The sequence below is a fragment of the Cryptomeria japonica genome, chromosome 7, assembly GCF_030272615.1.
Source record: "Cryptomeria japonica chromosome 7, Sugi_1.0, whole genome shotgun sequence".
In the NCBI taxonomy this organism is placed as follows: domain Eukaryota; kingdom Viridiplantae; phylum Streptophyta; class Pinopsida; order Cupressales; family Cupressaceae; genus Cryptomeria; species Cryptomeria japonica.
Window position 1 is genome coordinate 318,437,957 of NC_081411.1, and position 18,153 is coordinate 318,456,109.

Here is an 18,153-nt window from a genome sequence, read left to right on the forward strand (position 1 = left end):
ACAAGCATGGGAAAGAAAATATAGTAGAAAAATTTGTCTCAAGATTAGAAACATCCATATAAGATACAATAGTGGACAACTGCTTTTTAGATGAACACATCTTTGCATTATTAGTCTATACCCCACGGTATGCAGATATTGCTATTAATTAGTTCTCGGGAAGACACCTCCACATCTGTCACCTAGGAAGAATAAGCAATTAGTTCACCACAACTCTTCCTATCCATGGATAGTTGGCTACCTATTTTACATTGGGCCTACCAATGTCATGAGAAGATTCCTTAGGGAAGATGAAATATTTGATATCCTCAAAGAATGCCATGATGGACCATGTGGAGGAAACTTTGTAGATAAGAGGACAAAATTCAAAGTACTCAACATAGGTTATTATTGGCCTACCATAAGTTGAGATGCTATCTATTATACAAGGAGATGTGATAGATATCAAAGAATGAGTAGGCAAGCCTACAAGAAGTGATGAAATGCCTCTTCAACCTTAGCTAGAAATCACACCATTTGACAAATGGGAGATTGATTTTATTAGCCCAATAGAATCTACATCTAAAAAAAAACTTACATATTGGTATATACTAATTATCTAATCAAATGGGTGGAAGTAAAAGCTATGAGGACTGCAAGGGATACTAAGGTTGCAAAATTATTGTATGATGAAATACTTACTAGGTGTGGAGTTCCATTGGAGATAGTTATAGACTAGGGTCCACACTTTACTTATAATTTGATTGCACAGTTGATGAAATAATTTGAGATTAGACATAAGAAGTCCACACCTTACCATCCACAATCAAATAGACAAGTTGAGGTAACTAAGAGGAAGCTTGATCCATTATGACTAATACAATTCAATTTCATAAGAGGAGATTGGTCTACCAGATTGCCTAAAGCAGTTTGGGCATATAGGATAACATGGAATACAACCACATGGTTTATAGCCTATGAGTTTTTCTATGGTAAAAAGGTAGTACATCCTATCATATTTGAATATAAAATATTGAGAATATAAGTCAAACTAAACATGGATCTTAATCAATCACAAAAGGACCATTTAGATTAGCTGAATGCACTTGAAGAAATGTGGATGTAAGCCATTCAACATGCAAAAACTATCTAGAAACAAAGGAGTAAATGATACAATTGGTCTTGGCATATGTGCAGAGCATGATGACATGATGATATTGTTTGTTGTAATTGATGTCAATATGTTGAAATATGAACCGGTATGGTGTAGTAAGAAAACTGGCAAGAGAACCGGTATGTCAATGTAAACCGATATTTGTGAAAAAAAGTGAAGCGACATGTTTGTTCAAGGTGAACCGGTATGTTGGAATAAGAACTGGTAAATGGACGTTTTGTATTGGGGTTTCATTTGGCATTACTACCGATTGGTAGTCTCAGCTTCAGGGTTTCCAGTTGATGCATTCCAAGCTTCTGCGATTCAACCGATGACATCTTGTGATGAATTAGCATTGTATGAAAACCAAATAGTGTTGCCACGTCAGCCTTGTGCACGTGAAGGATTTCCTTGAGGTTCTTGCATGGAGAGTGATCCTATCTACCTCAGGAATGTGCAAAGTCTCTGTAAAAGTTGGAGAGCGTGCGATGAGTTATCGGCTTCCTGGAGTGGCAAAGAATGAACGTTGGAGAATGTCTTGAGATCTATTCAAGAGTGTTATATTCAATGCAATGTGACTAACGGTCAAGATTGAACCGACTGGATTGTAAAACCTAAATGTTTAGGGTTTAGGATTTATGCTACTGACCTATCTGTTTCCTATAAGGTCGATGATGTTTTTCATTTTGAAGTTATTGGCAAATGGTATGTGTGTATCCTAGTGAGCGATACTTGATTCTTTCTAGATCGAAGAAGTGTGTTAATACTTGAAGAGTGTGATTGCAGAAGAGAAGGAGCTTAAGTGGATCTGCCTTGGCATTGAGTGTTGTTATCAAATAAGTGTATTACCTGTTGACCTCTAACCATTTCAACAGTTGGAAAATCCCTTAACCGGATAGCTTTAACAGGATTTTTTGTAAATCCTTTAACAGGGTGACTCAATTCAATTAGTTCTTCAAATCCTCTTGCAAGGGAACCTTTAACAGGGTTCTAACCTTTAACCAGGTATTTAGCCATCCCTTAACAGGGTGATCCCTAGCAAGATCGGTTCCTAGCAGAACCTATTGTAATAGTCTTTAACCGGACTAGGCTCCTAACAGAGCGGACCTCAAAAGAGTTCAAGGATAGCTTGTGGGTATTCATCCCCATCGTGGTTTTTCTTAGTTGGTTTCCATGTGAAAAGTTAGTGTGTCATGTGTGATGCCTTTCATGTGATGGTTTAGTGTTAAATATCAAATTGGTAAAATATGTTGAACTAGCAGTTCATTATATTTCTGATGATAGATTACTTGTTTATGCATAAGGGTGAAGTGGAAATGAGGTATTAGATTGTATGGAGAGCTAAGGGTTACCAATATAAATCCTTGACATTCTTACTATGTTTTACCAGTAGTAATCTAGTTTAGACTAGTGTTAGTGCTTGCCAGTCAAAGTGCACTGTTTGCAGTCAAATCTGTTCCGAAAAAGTGTTTTTGCTTGTACTGATTCACCCCCCCCCCTCTCAGTACTAGTTTGGTACTAATTGTTCATCATTTATTCATCAATTGGTATCAGAGCATCTTCTAGGTCCTTTGTGTTGTAAGCTTAATCGCTTGAGGAAAAGACCCTGCTCTAATGATGAAGAGGGAAGGTCCAAAGTTCAACAGAGACAACTTTAAAATATGGAAGGACAGAATGAAGATATACATCAAAAGAATGGGTGCTCAACACTGGAGATATGTTGAGAATGCTTATGTTATCCCTGCCGGTACTCTCACCGATGATCAAAAGAGAGAGATTCAGGAGAATGGGCAAGTCATGGAAGCCCTAATCAGCAATCTATCTGACATTGAGTTTATTGATGTTCAGGATAAAGACAATCCCAAAGAAGTATGGGATGCTCTTGAGAATATCTATGGCGGTGATGAGCATGTGAAGCGGGCTAAGGAAGAGAGCCTTAGGGGAAAGTTTGAAGACATGTAGATGGTTGAAGGAGAGACCATTCAACAATATGGAATAAGAATCAAAACTATTGTTGGAGACATCAAGAGTGGAGGTGGTATAATAGATGATTCCACTATTGTAAGCAAAGTCTTGAGATCCTTATTACCGATCTATGCAATACGGGTTACTACTATTTAGGAGTTGAGGTCTATAGACAAGACAAAGGTATCCCTATATTCCATCATTGCTAAGTTGACAACTTATGAGCTAAATAATTATGATGACAATATTTAGAAGACTAAATCAACCTTTAGAGCATCTACTGCACCATCTAGAAAGGGAAAAGAAGCTAGTACCAGTGGTGAACCAAGACAAAGCAGAGAAATGGATGATGAGTAGATCCTAATGGAATTTGAAGCTCTTCTTGCCAAGAGACTTCCTAAGGGAACCAGTAAATACAGGGGTAAGCTCCCTTTGAAATGCTTCTCTTGCAATAAGATAGGACACATTGCTATAAACTGTCCTAATGGTGATAACAAGGACAAACCAGAGAGGTTCAAGAAGTTCAAAGGGGGAAACCAGAGAAACTGTTTTGTAGCAGTTGATGAAGGTGTCACCGATGAGGAATCAGAAGATGAAGATAGTGAAGACATTGTGTTTGTAGCAGTTAAGGAAGTTGTGTCAGAAAAGAAGGCTCTTGTCTCCCGCTTTGATAATTCCAATGAGTGGATTATTGACAGTGGTTGTTCTCACCATATGACTAGTGATTGGAGTAAGTTTCTATCTTTGGAAGAGTATGATGGTGGTGTGGTTCATTTTGGTAATGATGCACCATGTATGGTAAGAGGTAGAGGGTCCATCTCTCTGAATGGAAAAAGTAGTGCTGACAATGTGTATTGGGTAGAAGGTCTCAGACACAACCTTTTGAGTGTTGCCCAACTGAATGATAATGGACTCACTCTAGAATTCAGAGATGGAGTGTGTAAAATAAAAGGTAAGAGTGGTGAACTGATGGCTACTGGTATGCAGACCAAAGGTAACCTATTTCAACTGAATGCTAATGCCAGTACATGTCTAATGGCTAAGTTTGATGATAGCTGGATATGGCATAGGAGATTCTGCCATGTAAACTTTTATAATATTGTAAAGGCCAATAAGATCAAGGCAGTTAGAGGATTGCCTATGTTGAGAAAACCAGAGAATCCTTTGTGCAGAGAGTGTCAATTGGGGAAAATGTCTTCCTCAACCTTCAAAGGTAAATCTTTCACTGCAGACAATTTACTTGATCTTGTGCATACTGATTTGTGTGGTCCTATGAAAACTAGGAGTGTGCAGGGAGATAGGTATTTTATGATTCTTACTAATGATTGCTCAAGAATGATGTGGGTCACATTCTTGAAGGACAAGTCTGAAGCCTTTGGAAAGTTCAAAACCTTCAAAGCACTGGTTGAAAAAGAAAGCGGTAAGAGGATTAAGTGCCTGAGAACTGATCAAGGAGGAGAATTCACTTCGGATGAATTTAACAAGTACTGTGAAGAGAACGACATCAAGAGGCAAATGTCTACCCCCCAGACTCCACAACAGAATGGCCTAGCAGTGAGAAACAACCAGACTGTAGTTGAAGCAACCAGAACAATGTTGATCTAAGGAAAAGTTTCTCACACCTTTTGGAGAGAAGCAATGAGCACTGCAGTCTACACAATGAACCAGGTACTCATCAAAAAGGGTAAGGATAAAACACCTTATGAGTATTGGACCGGTAAGATACAAGTGGTAAGCTACTTTAGAGTGTTTGGTAGCAAATGTTATATCAAGAGGAGTGAACATTAGAGCAATTTTGATGCTAAATGTGATGAGGGAATATTCCTAGGGTATCAAAGAGAAAAGCTCTCAAATGTTTCAACAATAGGACTCAGAGAATTGTTGAAGGCATCAATGTTAGAGTTGATGAAATCTTTGAGAAACCTGAGGAAATCGGTAGTGAGCAAGTAGGAGATAAACCAATTGCAAAACAACCTAGCACCAGTAATAGTGCTCCTACAGCGGTAGACACTAATGCTGATGAAGATGAGGATGAAGAAGAAAAGCAAGAGGAAACAACTAAGATCATTCCTAGGTATGTAAAATTGAATCATGATCCAAAGTAGATCATAGGAGACAAGGATGTAGGAATTCTTACAAGAAGAAAGGTCAAAGAAAACTCTTGCATGATCTCTGAATTTGAGCCTAAAACATTGAAAGAGGCACATAAAGATGAAGACTAGATCAAGGCAATGGAAGAGGAACTTGACTAGATAGAAAAGAATGGTACATGGTCTTTGGTACCCAAACCTGAGCATAAAAATGTCATAGGCACCAAATGGGTTTTCAGAAATAAGCTGAATGAAGATGGCACAGTGGTAAGAAACAAAGCCAAACTGGTGTGCAAAGGGTATGCTCAAGAAGAAGGAGAAGACTATGGAGAAACCTTTGCTCCTGTAGCCAGATTGGAAGGAGTTCGTATGCTTCTTGCATATGCAGCATTCAAGGGATTCAAAGTATATCAAATGGATGTAAAATCTATATTCTTGAATGGAACACTAGAAGAGGAGGTGTATAGAGCAACCAGATGGGTTTTCCCTATCAGAAGACAGTGACATGGTGTGCAGGCTACATAAAGCCTTGTATGGACTAAAGCAGGCACCTAAAGCATGGTATGAATGCTTGCACTCCCATCTTGTGAAGATTGGATTTGAGAGAACAAGTGAAGATAGCAATATCTATCTAAAGTCAGAAGGAGACCAGATTCTAATCTATGAGGTATTTGTTGATGACATAATTTTTGGAGGAGATGACAAGATGAGTCATGATTTTGCAGATGAGATGAAAAAGGAATTTGAGATGTCACTTATAGGGGAGATTAAGTTCTTCATTGAACTACAGATTCAACAAATGAAAGATGGAATCTTTATCACTTAGTCCAAGTATGTCAAAGAGGTGTTGAAGACTTTTGGCATGGAAGACAAAAAACTGGTTGGTACACCGATGGTGACCAGTTGTAAACTATCAAAGGAGGATGACTCAGTGTTGGTAAATGAGAAAGAATATTGATCAATGATTGGTAAATTACACTATGTAGTACATAACAGACTGGACATTGCACATGCAGTGGGCATTACTGCATAGTTCGAAAAAAGCCCAAGAGAATCCCACTTGGTAGCAGTCAAGCGGATTCTGAGATATTTGAAGGGAACTATTGACTATGGATTATGGTATCCATACAGTAATGATTTCAACCTGAAAGTGTTTACAAATGTTGACTAGGCTGGTAATGTGGACGACCAGAAGAGCACAATCGATGGTGTATTCTTTCTTGGTGGTAGACTAGTCTCATGAATGAGTAAGAAGTAGAGTTGTATCTCTCAGTCTTTAGTAGAAGCGAAGTATGTTGCAACATTTATGAACTGCACCCAGATAATTTGGATGAAGTTTGTATTAAATGGCTTCAAAGTTCCTATATCTGAACTAGTAAGTATCTTTTGTGACAACACAAATGCAATTAACATCTCCAAGAATCCAGTTCTACATGCTAGAACCAAGCACTTCGAGCTCAAGTATGATTTCTTGAGGGAAAAGTTTCAGAACAAAGAAGTTGTATTGGAACATGTTTCTAGTAAGGAGCAATTAGCAGACATATTCACCAAGCCTCTACCCAAGGCTACCTTTACCTATTTGAGAGGTGAATTAGGGGTGATGCCCCTTCAAGAGGTGAACTAAAGGTGTGTGCTCCACATCAGTCAGGTCTTACATTGATATATCTTTTTCAGGATTGGTGTGTTGAAGGATGCTACTCCTTAGGGGGAGCAACATAGTGGAACATAGATGTGTATGCCTCCACTTTAGCTTTGTTGTCAAAGGGGGAGAAGATGTGAAGTAGAGAAGATATCTGTAGTATTGGGGAGAAGATGTAAAGCAGAAGCAGAAACATATCTTTGTATATTGCCATCAATGCCAAAGGGGGAGATTGTTGGCATATGTGCAGAGCATGATGACATGATGATATTGTATGTTTTCATTGATCTCAATATGCTGAAATATGAACCGGTATGGTGTAGTAAGCAAACTGGGAAGAGAACTGGTATGTCAATGTAAACCGGTATTTGTGAAAAAAAGTGAAGCGGTATGTTTGTTCAAGGTGAACCGGTATGTTGGAATAAGAACCGGTAAATGGACGTTTTGTATTGGGGTTTCATTTGGTATGACTACCAGTTGGTAGTCTCAGCTTCAGGGTTTCCGATTGATGCATTCCAAGCTTCTGCGATTCAACCGATGACATGTTGTGATGAGTTATCATTGATGAAGACCAGATAGTGTTGCCACGCCAGCCTTGTGCACGTGAAGGATTTCCTTGAGGATCTTGCATGGAGAGTGATCCTATCTACCTCGGGAATGTGCGAAGTCTCTATAAATGGTGGAGAGTGTGTGATGAGTTATCAACTTCCTGGAGTGGCAAAGAATGAATGTTGGAGAACGTCTTGAGATTTGTTCAAGAGTGTTATATTCGATGCAGTGTGACTAATGGTCAAGATTGAACTGATTGGATTGTAAAACCTAAATGTTTAGGGTTTAGGATTTATGCTACCGACCTATCTATTTCCTATAAGATCAATGATGTTTTTCATTTTGAAGTTGTTGGAAAATGGTATGTGTGTATCCCAATGAGCGATGCTTGATTCTTCCCAGATCGAAGAAGTGTGTTGATACCTGCAAAGTGTGATTGCAGAAGAGAAGGAGCTTAAGTGGATCTGCCTTGGCATTGAGTGTTGTTATCAAATAAGTGTATTACCTATTGACCTCTAACCATTTCAATAGTTGGAAAATCCCTTAACCGGGTAGCTTTAACATGATTTTGTGTAAATCCTTTAACAGGGTGACTCAATTCAATGAGTTCTTCAAATCATCTTGCAAGGTAACCTTTAACAGGGTTCTAACCTTTAACTGGGTATTTAGCCATCCCTTAACCGACTGATCCCTAACAGGATTAGTTCCTAGTAGAACCTATTGTAATAGTCTTTAACCGGACTAGGCTCCTAACAGAGTGGACTTCAAAAGAGTTCAAGAATAGCTTGTGGGTATTCATCCCCACCGTGGTTTTTCCTAGCTGGGTTTCCACTTGAAAAATCAGTGTGTCATGTGTGATGCCTTTCATGTGATGGTTTAGTGTTTTATGTCAAACTGGTAAAATATGTTGAACTAGTAGTCATTATATTTTTGATGATAGATTGCCTGTTTATGCATAAGGGTGAAGTGGAAATAAGATATTAGATTGTATGGAAAGCTAAGGGTTACCAATTTAAGTCCTTGACATTCTTACTGTGTTTTACCGGTAGTAATCTGGTTTAGACCGGTGTTAGTGCTTGCCAGTCAAAGTGCACTATTTGCAGTCAAACTGGTTCAGGAAAAGTGTTTTTGCCTATACTAATTCACCCCCCCCTCTCAGTACCAGTTTGGTACTAACTGTTCATCATTTATTCATCAATTGGTACACAAACATTAAGTAATTTAATGAAGGATATTGGGCATTATTATATGATTCAAGATACAAGGACCATAAGGTCAAACTCTAGACATGCTGGTTGGGGCCATATGAAATTCAATGTGTTTCCAACATGAGTTTTTCATCTCACAACCATAGATCCAATCCATTTTAATTAATGGTCAATGGGAATAAACTTAAATTGTACTATAAACTACACAATTAAGATGAGTTTTTATTCAACCTCCAGTAGTAGTTCACGAATCCCAATTGCCATCCACTCCATATGATGATGTCATTCCAAGACTACCATCACCACCCATTCATTCATCACAATTATATCTGTAAATGAACCATCTGGTTCACTTGCAACCATTCCATCAAAATTAAATTCCCTAAAGATATCACATACACACACTGCATGATGATCATTCACTTTTTTTTCTTCTTTCAACAACATTGAGGAGCATGAGGAGCATGCAACCACACATGTTAGTCGAGACTTGCAACATCACACCACAATTGGGACTTGACTTTGCATGCACACAACCATTCTAGCTCTTTTTCATTTGTTAAGTTTTGTCATGTTACATGCAACCAAAGAAAGAAAAAATTTACATGCAACCATTCACATATTCATGCACCCACAATGACACTTTTCACTCTTCATATCATCTAATTCACTTATCGCCAACTATCAACTTTCAGATCTTACAAAGGTATTTAAAGCATTATCTCATTTATTGTATACTTAGTTTTATATCAACTTGTGAATTTGCATGTGTATTTAGTATTTCATTGGTCAATTAAAATTACCATATCCCAAGTTCAAATATTTCATACCCCTTCTTTCCCTACAATTAATTTGAGGACAGATTAACACCTTAAGTTAGGGGTAGTTGTAACCATTATTTTTTTCTTTCAAATTAGTGAATTCGTTTTCATGATTATTCGACGAGTCCTGTAAGTCAACCTTGGCTAAGCTGTATCATATGAGAAAACCAGCTGCATAAATTATAGCCATATGATTACCTTCATGATATGCATAAGAAAAGAAGAAATTGAAATGCTAAGGGAAAGTTAATAAATATTAGTTACAAAATTTGGTTATCCAAAAGAATTGAGCTAAAAAGAAGTGTTTATTGAAGTGTTGGCAAAGATTATTTCTAAGAAGTAGCTTAATTGAAGGCGGAAGAGAAGAGAGTAAGGAATAGAAAATGGTTGGTGACCCTATTAGATGAGAGCCAATAGATCATACTCTTTTCTTTTTCAAATGCAAAGTCCTCATAATTTTTGAGAGGTCTGAATGGATACATTACTGTCTATGATTAACAAAGTATAATAATGAAATGACAAAATAGTTTACAAAATTGTTTTTTCAATAATGAGGCAATCATCAAGGGATTGTGAGTGGAGGTATCAAAAGTAGTCATTTTAGAGGTTTCTAGCCTTCTGCATACCAAAGAGGAATATTCAACATCCCCAAATGCTATCTCTACAATAGCATAATTCACTAGACCTTGAGAAATATTTGACTTGTTTACTCATGGTACTGGGTGACATGTTTCTCTTCCTGTGCCATGGAAGGATGTTGCATCCCAAATAATAAGGTATTTCACCTATGATGGATGCTATTTTCTACTTTATACTGTTCATTTTAAGCTATTGAGCCTTTTTCATCATAATAGGTTAGTAAATGTTCCCAATTATTTTCATCACATATTGACAAGAATGGTTGTGGAATATAGAAGGAAGAGGACATATTCCTCTTTATCTCATCATTATTTAGTTATTCTTCTAGTTAATAGAAGTTTGTTTTCTTGATAATTTACAAACATTAGATGGGAAGAATTCAAGGAATGGGATAATATCTAGAATATGATCCTAAAAAATATTTCCAAAAATATTAATCTTAGGGTTGAACAAGAACTTGGTAGGGTTGAGGTTGAAACAAAGAAAATAATAGATGAGAAATAAGTTGAAATCATAACAAAAAGTGTGCTAGTGAATAATGAGGACAACTTTCTACCTCCTACATCACTTGCCCTAAGCCCTAAGGAAGATAGAAATGAAGAATTGGGACAAAGAAATAATAGTAAAAATGTGCCACTAATATCACCTGTAGCATCAGAGATATCACTTGTAGCTTCTAATAAAATTCATGTTCCATCTCCGCTTGAAACCCCTATACCTCCATCTCCACCAAAAACAAGGAAAGGAAAAGATTCTACCTCTTCCTCTTTAGTATCAAAGAAACATAAGAAACATAGGTCTGTAGAGAAGATTGAACAACAAGTAATTAGGAAGGAATCAAAGAAGCAAAATTCAATAGAGAAGTCTAGGAGAACACTTGGAAAGGAGACATGCAAGAAAAAATACAAAGAACAATCTGGGGCATCTAGATCAGGAGAAAAATCCCAACAAAAGAAGCAAAAAAAGGAAAGATTCATGAGAAACAAAAGCTAGAAAGGCGTTCCCATCACCTCTTAGGAAAAAGGATTGCAAGAAAATAGGAAACCCCTAAACAGGATAACATTTTTTTTTTATCTTGACACTAATTCTAAGAGAGAAAACCTATTTAGAAGACATAAAAGTGAAACAAAGGGTGAAAATATATTAGATGAAGAAACCATTGGAGAAGGCACTCAAAGGGTCCAAGAGTAGTATGACTCATAGCATGATATAGATATTGATGACCCCTTCATGGCAAAGAAAAGTGCTAATCAAACATTGAGCCTAGAACAACACAAAATAATACCTCCAATGGTGACTTATAATGATGATGATGAGATTGATATAGGGCCTAACATTTTTATTGGGCCGTAACATGTCCTTGAAGGAAAAGGAAAGGATGATGAGTTGTAGATAGCTCTTAACAAGATCAAATAATTGGAACAACAACTGGCAGGTTATAAAGAAAGAAAAATTGGGTTGCAAGGAAGAGTAAACGAGTTGTAAATGCAATTAACACTCTACCAGTAGGAAGGGCAATATTTAGAAAATTTAGTTAATTTGGCTATAGTGAAATTGCAAAAGAAGGAACCCCCGACTGCTAAACAAGCTTACACTCTAGAATCTCTTATAACACTTACCCTTGGCATTGCTTTTTGGTGGGCACACTTAAAATTTGAGTAGCATAAGAAATAATAGTAAAGAGAAAAGTAAATACTCAAGGCTAACTAGGAGGTTCAGATGGGAGGAAAGGATACAAAAGTCAAGAAGTTGACAGTCAATCTTGAAAAGATGGTTGGTTTAGAAAATTAGCTTAGAAGTTGTAGGCCTCTTGCCAGGGTGTACACTTTATATTTATAAGAAAAAATGAAATAGTTTATAACATCACACATAGTTCATTCCTAATTGCATAGTCAAGGGAAACATATGAGATAGGACTAGATTTGTGAATTCTACTCCAAAAATTGGATGTCCCCTATAACACAAATTGGAATCCTTTGGTCTATGTTGAGAATGTTCAGTTGAAAGCACCAACATCTTACCTAAGGAATGAATGAGAAAAAGGGGAACCATACCAAGCATATTAGGAAAGGGAGAAACCACATCCTTTGTAGATCATAGCTAAGTCAGTCGAGCCTAAGAAAATTATGGATGAATAGGTTGAGTTAATCAAGAAATTAAAGATGGCTCCAAAGGTTAATGAGTGAAGAGAATAAGACTATAACATGTTCAAAATTTTAATGGTTAGAGCAAGAAGATACATCAAACGCTCAGAAGAGATTGAAGAATCATGGCTTTAACTGATGTTTCATCCTCCTCTCCTCCTATACATAGTTCCACACTAGTCAGGGAGGAAGGTGGGACTTGATCAAGGAAAGAGAATGGTGGGAGCAGATCACAGAAGATGAGGGTTTTTATATGCATCAAGGTGGTGTTATTGAGTCCATATATTATAGGATAATTATCTTAGGGTATAATCTTAGGCCCTAGTTTTCTTGACGACAAGAAAATGTATAGCTGGGGGTGATGAGTCCTATAATTTTCACTATATCACCTAAGCTTTAATGCTACTTTTATCAGAATTTTATGTACTTTAAACTATATCTTAAACCATACTTTTACCTAGTTAATGATATATATGACAAGTGGATATATGAATATGCTATGATATTTTTTATGGTTGATATATTGTCAATGTGTTATAAATGATGCTAATGAGGATAAATGCTTATCTTGAGAAACTAAAATGTGGCTTAAGGATTTGTAGTCAACCCGTAGCCAAAGTAGATCATGCCCTATTGCTATCATAGAAGAAGTTAGAGGATTATCAACCAAAACATGTCTATAATGAAGTTACATTGACTTATTCTTGCTGAATAAATGCATGAAAGTATTGTAGGAACCTATAGGATTGTGGATTTATTTTTCATAAATCCACATGCATGAATTCTTGCATGTCCTTGTCTTGTCATTACCATTTTGAATAAAGAGTCCAATTTGGATTGGGACTCAAGCTAGAGTTAGTTGTTATTTTGGTTTCTCTTTGGAAAAAGTCATCCTTGGTACTAGGGAGGATTGATACTGTATATGGTGAAAAGTGACGATGATAAACTATTGTAAAACCATAAAGATCCAACCACAAAAAATCTAAGTCCTACAATGAAACATTCACCAATACCAATAGAGATACCTAAGATCATGTAAATCAACAAAATAAAGTAATATTACCATTCACATGTCAAGTAGGGTTTCAATCTCCATTGTCTCCTATCTCCATTGATCTTGTTTGATATATTTGCTCTCAGATTTTATGTGTGCACAAGAGCTCAACAAAGAATAGATTGTGGCTGATAGATTGATTGCAAGAAGCCTTGATTGAAGAAATTGTTAGGGTTGATAATGAAGGAGAGTATCCTCTTATATAGAAGACACTTTAGGAAATGGAGGGATAAGATTAAAAGGTGAAGAGGATAAATGGCCAGCTAGGATTAAAGGGTAGGTAGATGAAATAATTAAATGATAAAGGGAGTAGGTAAGAGAAGAATTAAGAGATGAATGACACTTGTCATGGGTAGAAAAGGCTAATAAATTAATTAAATAAATAAATATTTATTTAATTAATAGAGGAAGTAGGATCAATTAAATAAATAAAATATTAATTTAATTAGGAAGGGATAATTTAAATAAATAAAAAGTACTTATTTAAATGAGGAAAGACTTAGAAGAGGATTAATGAATTAATTAAATAAATAAGAATTTATTTAATTAATAGAAGACAAGATAAAATAATTAAATAAATAAAAATCTTTATTTAATTAGACAAGACAATTTTTTGATACATGTTCATAGTAGGATTATGAAATTAAGTGCTCCACTCTCATGGACTATTTATATAAGTCTAGTTCTGCCTTTGTTGAGGATCTTCTTGAACACACACATTTGTAATCCATATTAGATTTTTACCTAGATTTTTAAGTATTGTTACCGATGTTATGCATTGATCAATATGGATAAAGTGGAGGATTACCGATGCTCTAATTTAAGGTATTTTTATGATTTGAGGTTATATCTCCTCAAGCAAGTACCTCTTGAGGTAGTGGAATCCTCTCTTAGATTACTTTTATTTATTTAAATCATTAGTTAGATTTCTATAAATGCATTCCTATGGTTTATTCAATTTATGTAATCTCTTAACATAGTCGAGAATTAGAGTCCAGGCTACAACCAAGTCATTATGTTGTTTACCTGCAACCACTGTTGAGTCAACTTACCAAGCTACCTGCAACCATTATTATACAGATACAATTCTCATTCAGTATTGTTTATGATTTCATTATTTTGTAGTTTCCTTTATGCAATTGATAGACAACTTGAGTTCTTTTCTTCACATATAGTACCATCATCATCATCCAAGTATATATATCCCTTGGTTAATAATTAAATGAGCCTCTGCTAAGGACATTAGGTTACTCTAAGTGAGATTAGTTTCCCAATCAAGAGAGTACATTGAGTTGCTTGCACCAATATTTCATTCTTAGTAGAGATAAGTCAAGTATAGAGATGCTATATTAGATTATTGGGAGTCAAAGATCATTGCGTATGAAAACCAACATTAGTTTGACTTAAAAACATAAGGGAAAGAGTGTAGAACAATCTCTGAAGATATAATTAATGAATATAGAAGAAAAAGGATATGAAATATCAAATTCTAATAAAGTTGTGACAATAGAAGAGAGCAAAGAGATGAACAATGACTTCATTTAGGTCAGAACAAAAAATAGAAGATCCAGAAGGTAAGCATCAAGCGGACAAGGATTTAATACTAGGTTCAAACATTCTTTTTTTGGCTATTATTTTAACTGCAATAAATTTGGTCATAAGGAAGTGGATTGTAGAAGAGATCTAGTTAGAAAGAATATCATTATTATCAAGAATGTGTTTTTCCATCATTTGATTTTAATATCATTTTCATATGTGCAACAACCATGGTCAAATTGAAAGAAATTGTAGAAGCAATTTCATGAGTTGTTATGTGCAAGAAAATAAGGTAAACAACACTATAAATCAAAAGAGTGACTCCAAAACAAATTTGGAAGAAGAAACCAAAAGAGTAGAAAACTAAGAAGTCTTTGGTGGTGCAAATTGCACTTCACGCCTAGAAGGAGAATAATTTGTGTATCATTGATAGAAGGAGAATAATTTGTGTATCATGCCTAGAAGGAGAAGAATTTGTGTATCATTGTTGGAAAGGGTACATTGAGTCTTGATGGTATCAAGACAAGAACCCAAAATATTCTATATGTGGAAGGAGTGGAACATAATATCCTAAGTGTAGGTTAGATGTGTGACAATAGATATAGTTTTTCCCTTAGTGATAAAGGATGTGAAATAAGAAAGAAGGATACTGGGGAGCTTATTGCAAAAGGTAGCAAAACTGACAATGATGTATATAATCTAAGAAAAGTAAATTTAGACCAAATTATTTCATCATACAAAGAGAAGAAAGTTGGATTTGACAAAGAAGGACGAGACATTTCAATTTTGATGATCTTATGAAAATTAACTCAAAAGGAATGGTAAGAAACATGTCCAAGATAAAAGATCCTCCATCTACTAGCTGCAAACCATGTCATGAAGGAAATCAAACAATGACTAGATTTCCTACTAAGGAGTATTCCACCACAAATACATTATATTTTATTCATTTTGATTTGTGTGATCTATGGGGACAAAGAGCCTACAAGGTGACAAGTGTTTTATCATGCTTACAGATGATTATTCTAGAATGCCTTGGATTGGTTTCTAAAAGAGAAATCAGATACTTTGAGAAATTTAGAGATTTTAAGGAATTAGTTGAAAATGAAATTGGTAGAGCATTACAGTGTTTGAGATTAGATAGAGGCAAAGAGTTCACCTTTGATAGATATAAAGAGTATTGCATAAAGCATGAAATCTAGAGGCATTACTCAACATCTAGAACTCCACAAAAAAAGTGTAGTAGTAAGAAAGTGTTGGAATCAAGGAACATTGAGAGGGGGGGGGAGGGTGAATCAGTGTTCTACCGGTTATTAGATTTTCAGACTTAGCCTTAAACCACTAGAAGCATAAGCATGAAACTCAAAACAGTCAACCACAAAAACATAACACCAAGATTTTTTTTACATGGAAACCCAAATGGGAAAAACCACAGTGGGATTTGAACCCACAATATTATTCCACTATGGCCAATAGAAAAATAATATTACATGAGGGGGAATGCACAGGCATTCAGGCACATTGCCTAGAGCTTACTGCTCATATACAATAAGGGCTACAACCCCGAAAGGCTCACTACCTTAATGATCAATTACAAAGATGAAATACAATGAAAGAAATCCAAAACATCATCTAACAATGCCTGGATGAGTTTCAGTTAAGTGCCAAATATTTGACTGTATTTACTCTGCAACTCTACTCTGTTCATCGTCTCAGTCAGCTACTGGATCAAGAATGCGCACGTGAAACTATGCTAAAAAGGATTCTTGATCACCACTTGCTCGCATATAAATCATACCACTCACCAAAAAGATCTTCTGCATCGGTCTTATATATTTGCAATCAAAAAATAATCATTTATCAAGTCGAACTATTGATGTAATGTGTAGTCATATGTCAGCTTGACTGGATCACCAAAGATAAATGCTGATCACCAAATAATTGATAAAATGATGTCTTTATGTCGACCCAATCATCCCATGCATGATTCATAAAAATGCAATCACTAGGAAGCTTCTGGACCAAAACTACCCTATTCAACCTGAAATACCAGTTAATTGGCTACCGATTCACAACTACTTCAAAATATCAAGATCAATGATTAGCAAATAGGATTCTCAAGAAGAGTTACCATCAATGACAACCCTAAACCACTAATCAAGCATTGATAGCCACCAGATGAGTGTCAATTGCCAACAATCTTCCCCTTTGGCATTGATGGCAACACTCATGAAAAATGGCAAAGTGTTGAAAATTGTATATTGGATCAAAATTGCTAAGGTCCCCCCTTAGAAAAATAATTTTGAAACCTGTAACATGCCCTAACATTACACTCTTCTACTATACATTTTTCACCTTTACTATCCCCCTTTGACAATAATGCCAAAGATGGGGTGCTGTCCAAAACTCATATATAGAGATATCTAAAGGAGACTTTACAAGTACTTGAAGATATAATTAAAAATGTTCTTAAAAAATCCTAAGTGAGTGTCCTACCCACTCTTCAAGTTGTCCAAGACTATAGTGAATGCACTGAAAACATATGCATGAATCTCCACATCCTCTAGTTTAGATGGGATAGGTTATCCCATAGCCTTCAGACAGTCAACCTTATTACTCAACATGGTGTCTAGCCAGGGAACAATCGAATTTTGGAGTTCACCAACTCTCCTCAAAATTTTGTCCTTATCTGTATTAAGGATCAAGATTTGATTATTAAGAGCCATTATCTGCCCTTCTACACTGCTAGTTAGGGATACATTAGGATCAAAAGACTATGAAATACCAACAAGTTTACCCTGACAAACACTTATTTTCTTGTCTTTGTCTACTGTGAACTTTGGCAAAATTAGACAAGACTTACATATTTTACCCCCCTTTGTTAATGCATCTGAAATAATCTACAGACCTTTATTCAATCTCACTCCATCATCTTCTATCATTTTCCAGAATGTCTACATTCTTACAGGTCTCCTTGAATCTATCTAATACACGCTTAGTAGTAGACTTCTCCAAAGAATCAAAATTGGTATTTATGTTGTTAATCAATTGTAATAATTTACCAGAGGGGCTAGAATTGGGATCTAGTTTCACTCCCAGAACCACCTTTTGTAACACATCAACATACCTCAAAATAAGCTTTTTGTCTTTAGACTCTGATTTGACTAGATCTTGACTGGCCTGAGCTTGCACAACTGCTGCAAGCATCAACTTCTCAACAAGAGACATTTGTACAAGATCTATAGGGCCATCAAGATTTATTGAAATTTGGGGTAGGGTCCTTGTGACTTGGATTGGAGGAGTGTCAATTGTCGGATCAACAAATCCCTTCCCTTTATCTACCTCTGCATCTCACACCTCTTAATTCTCTGACTCC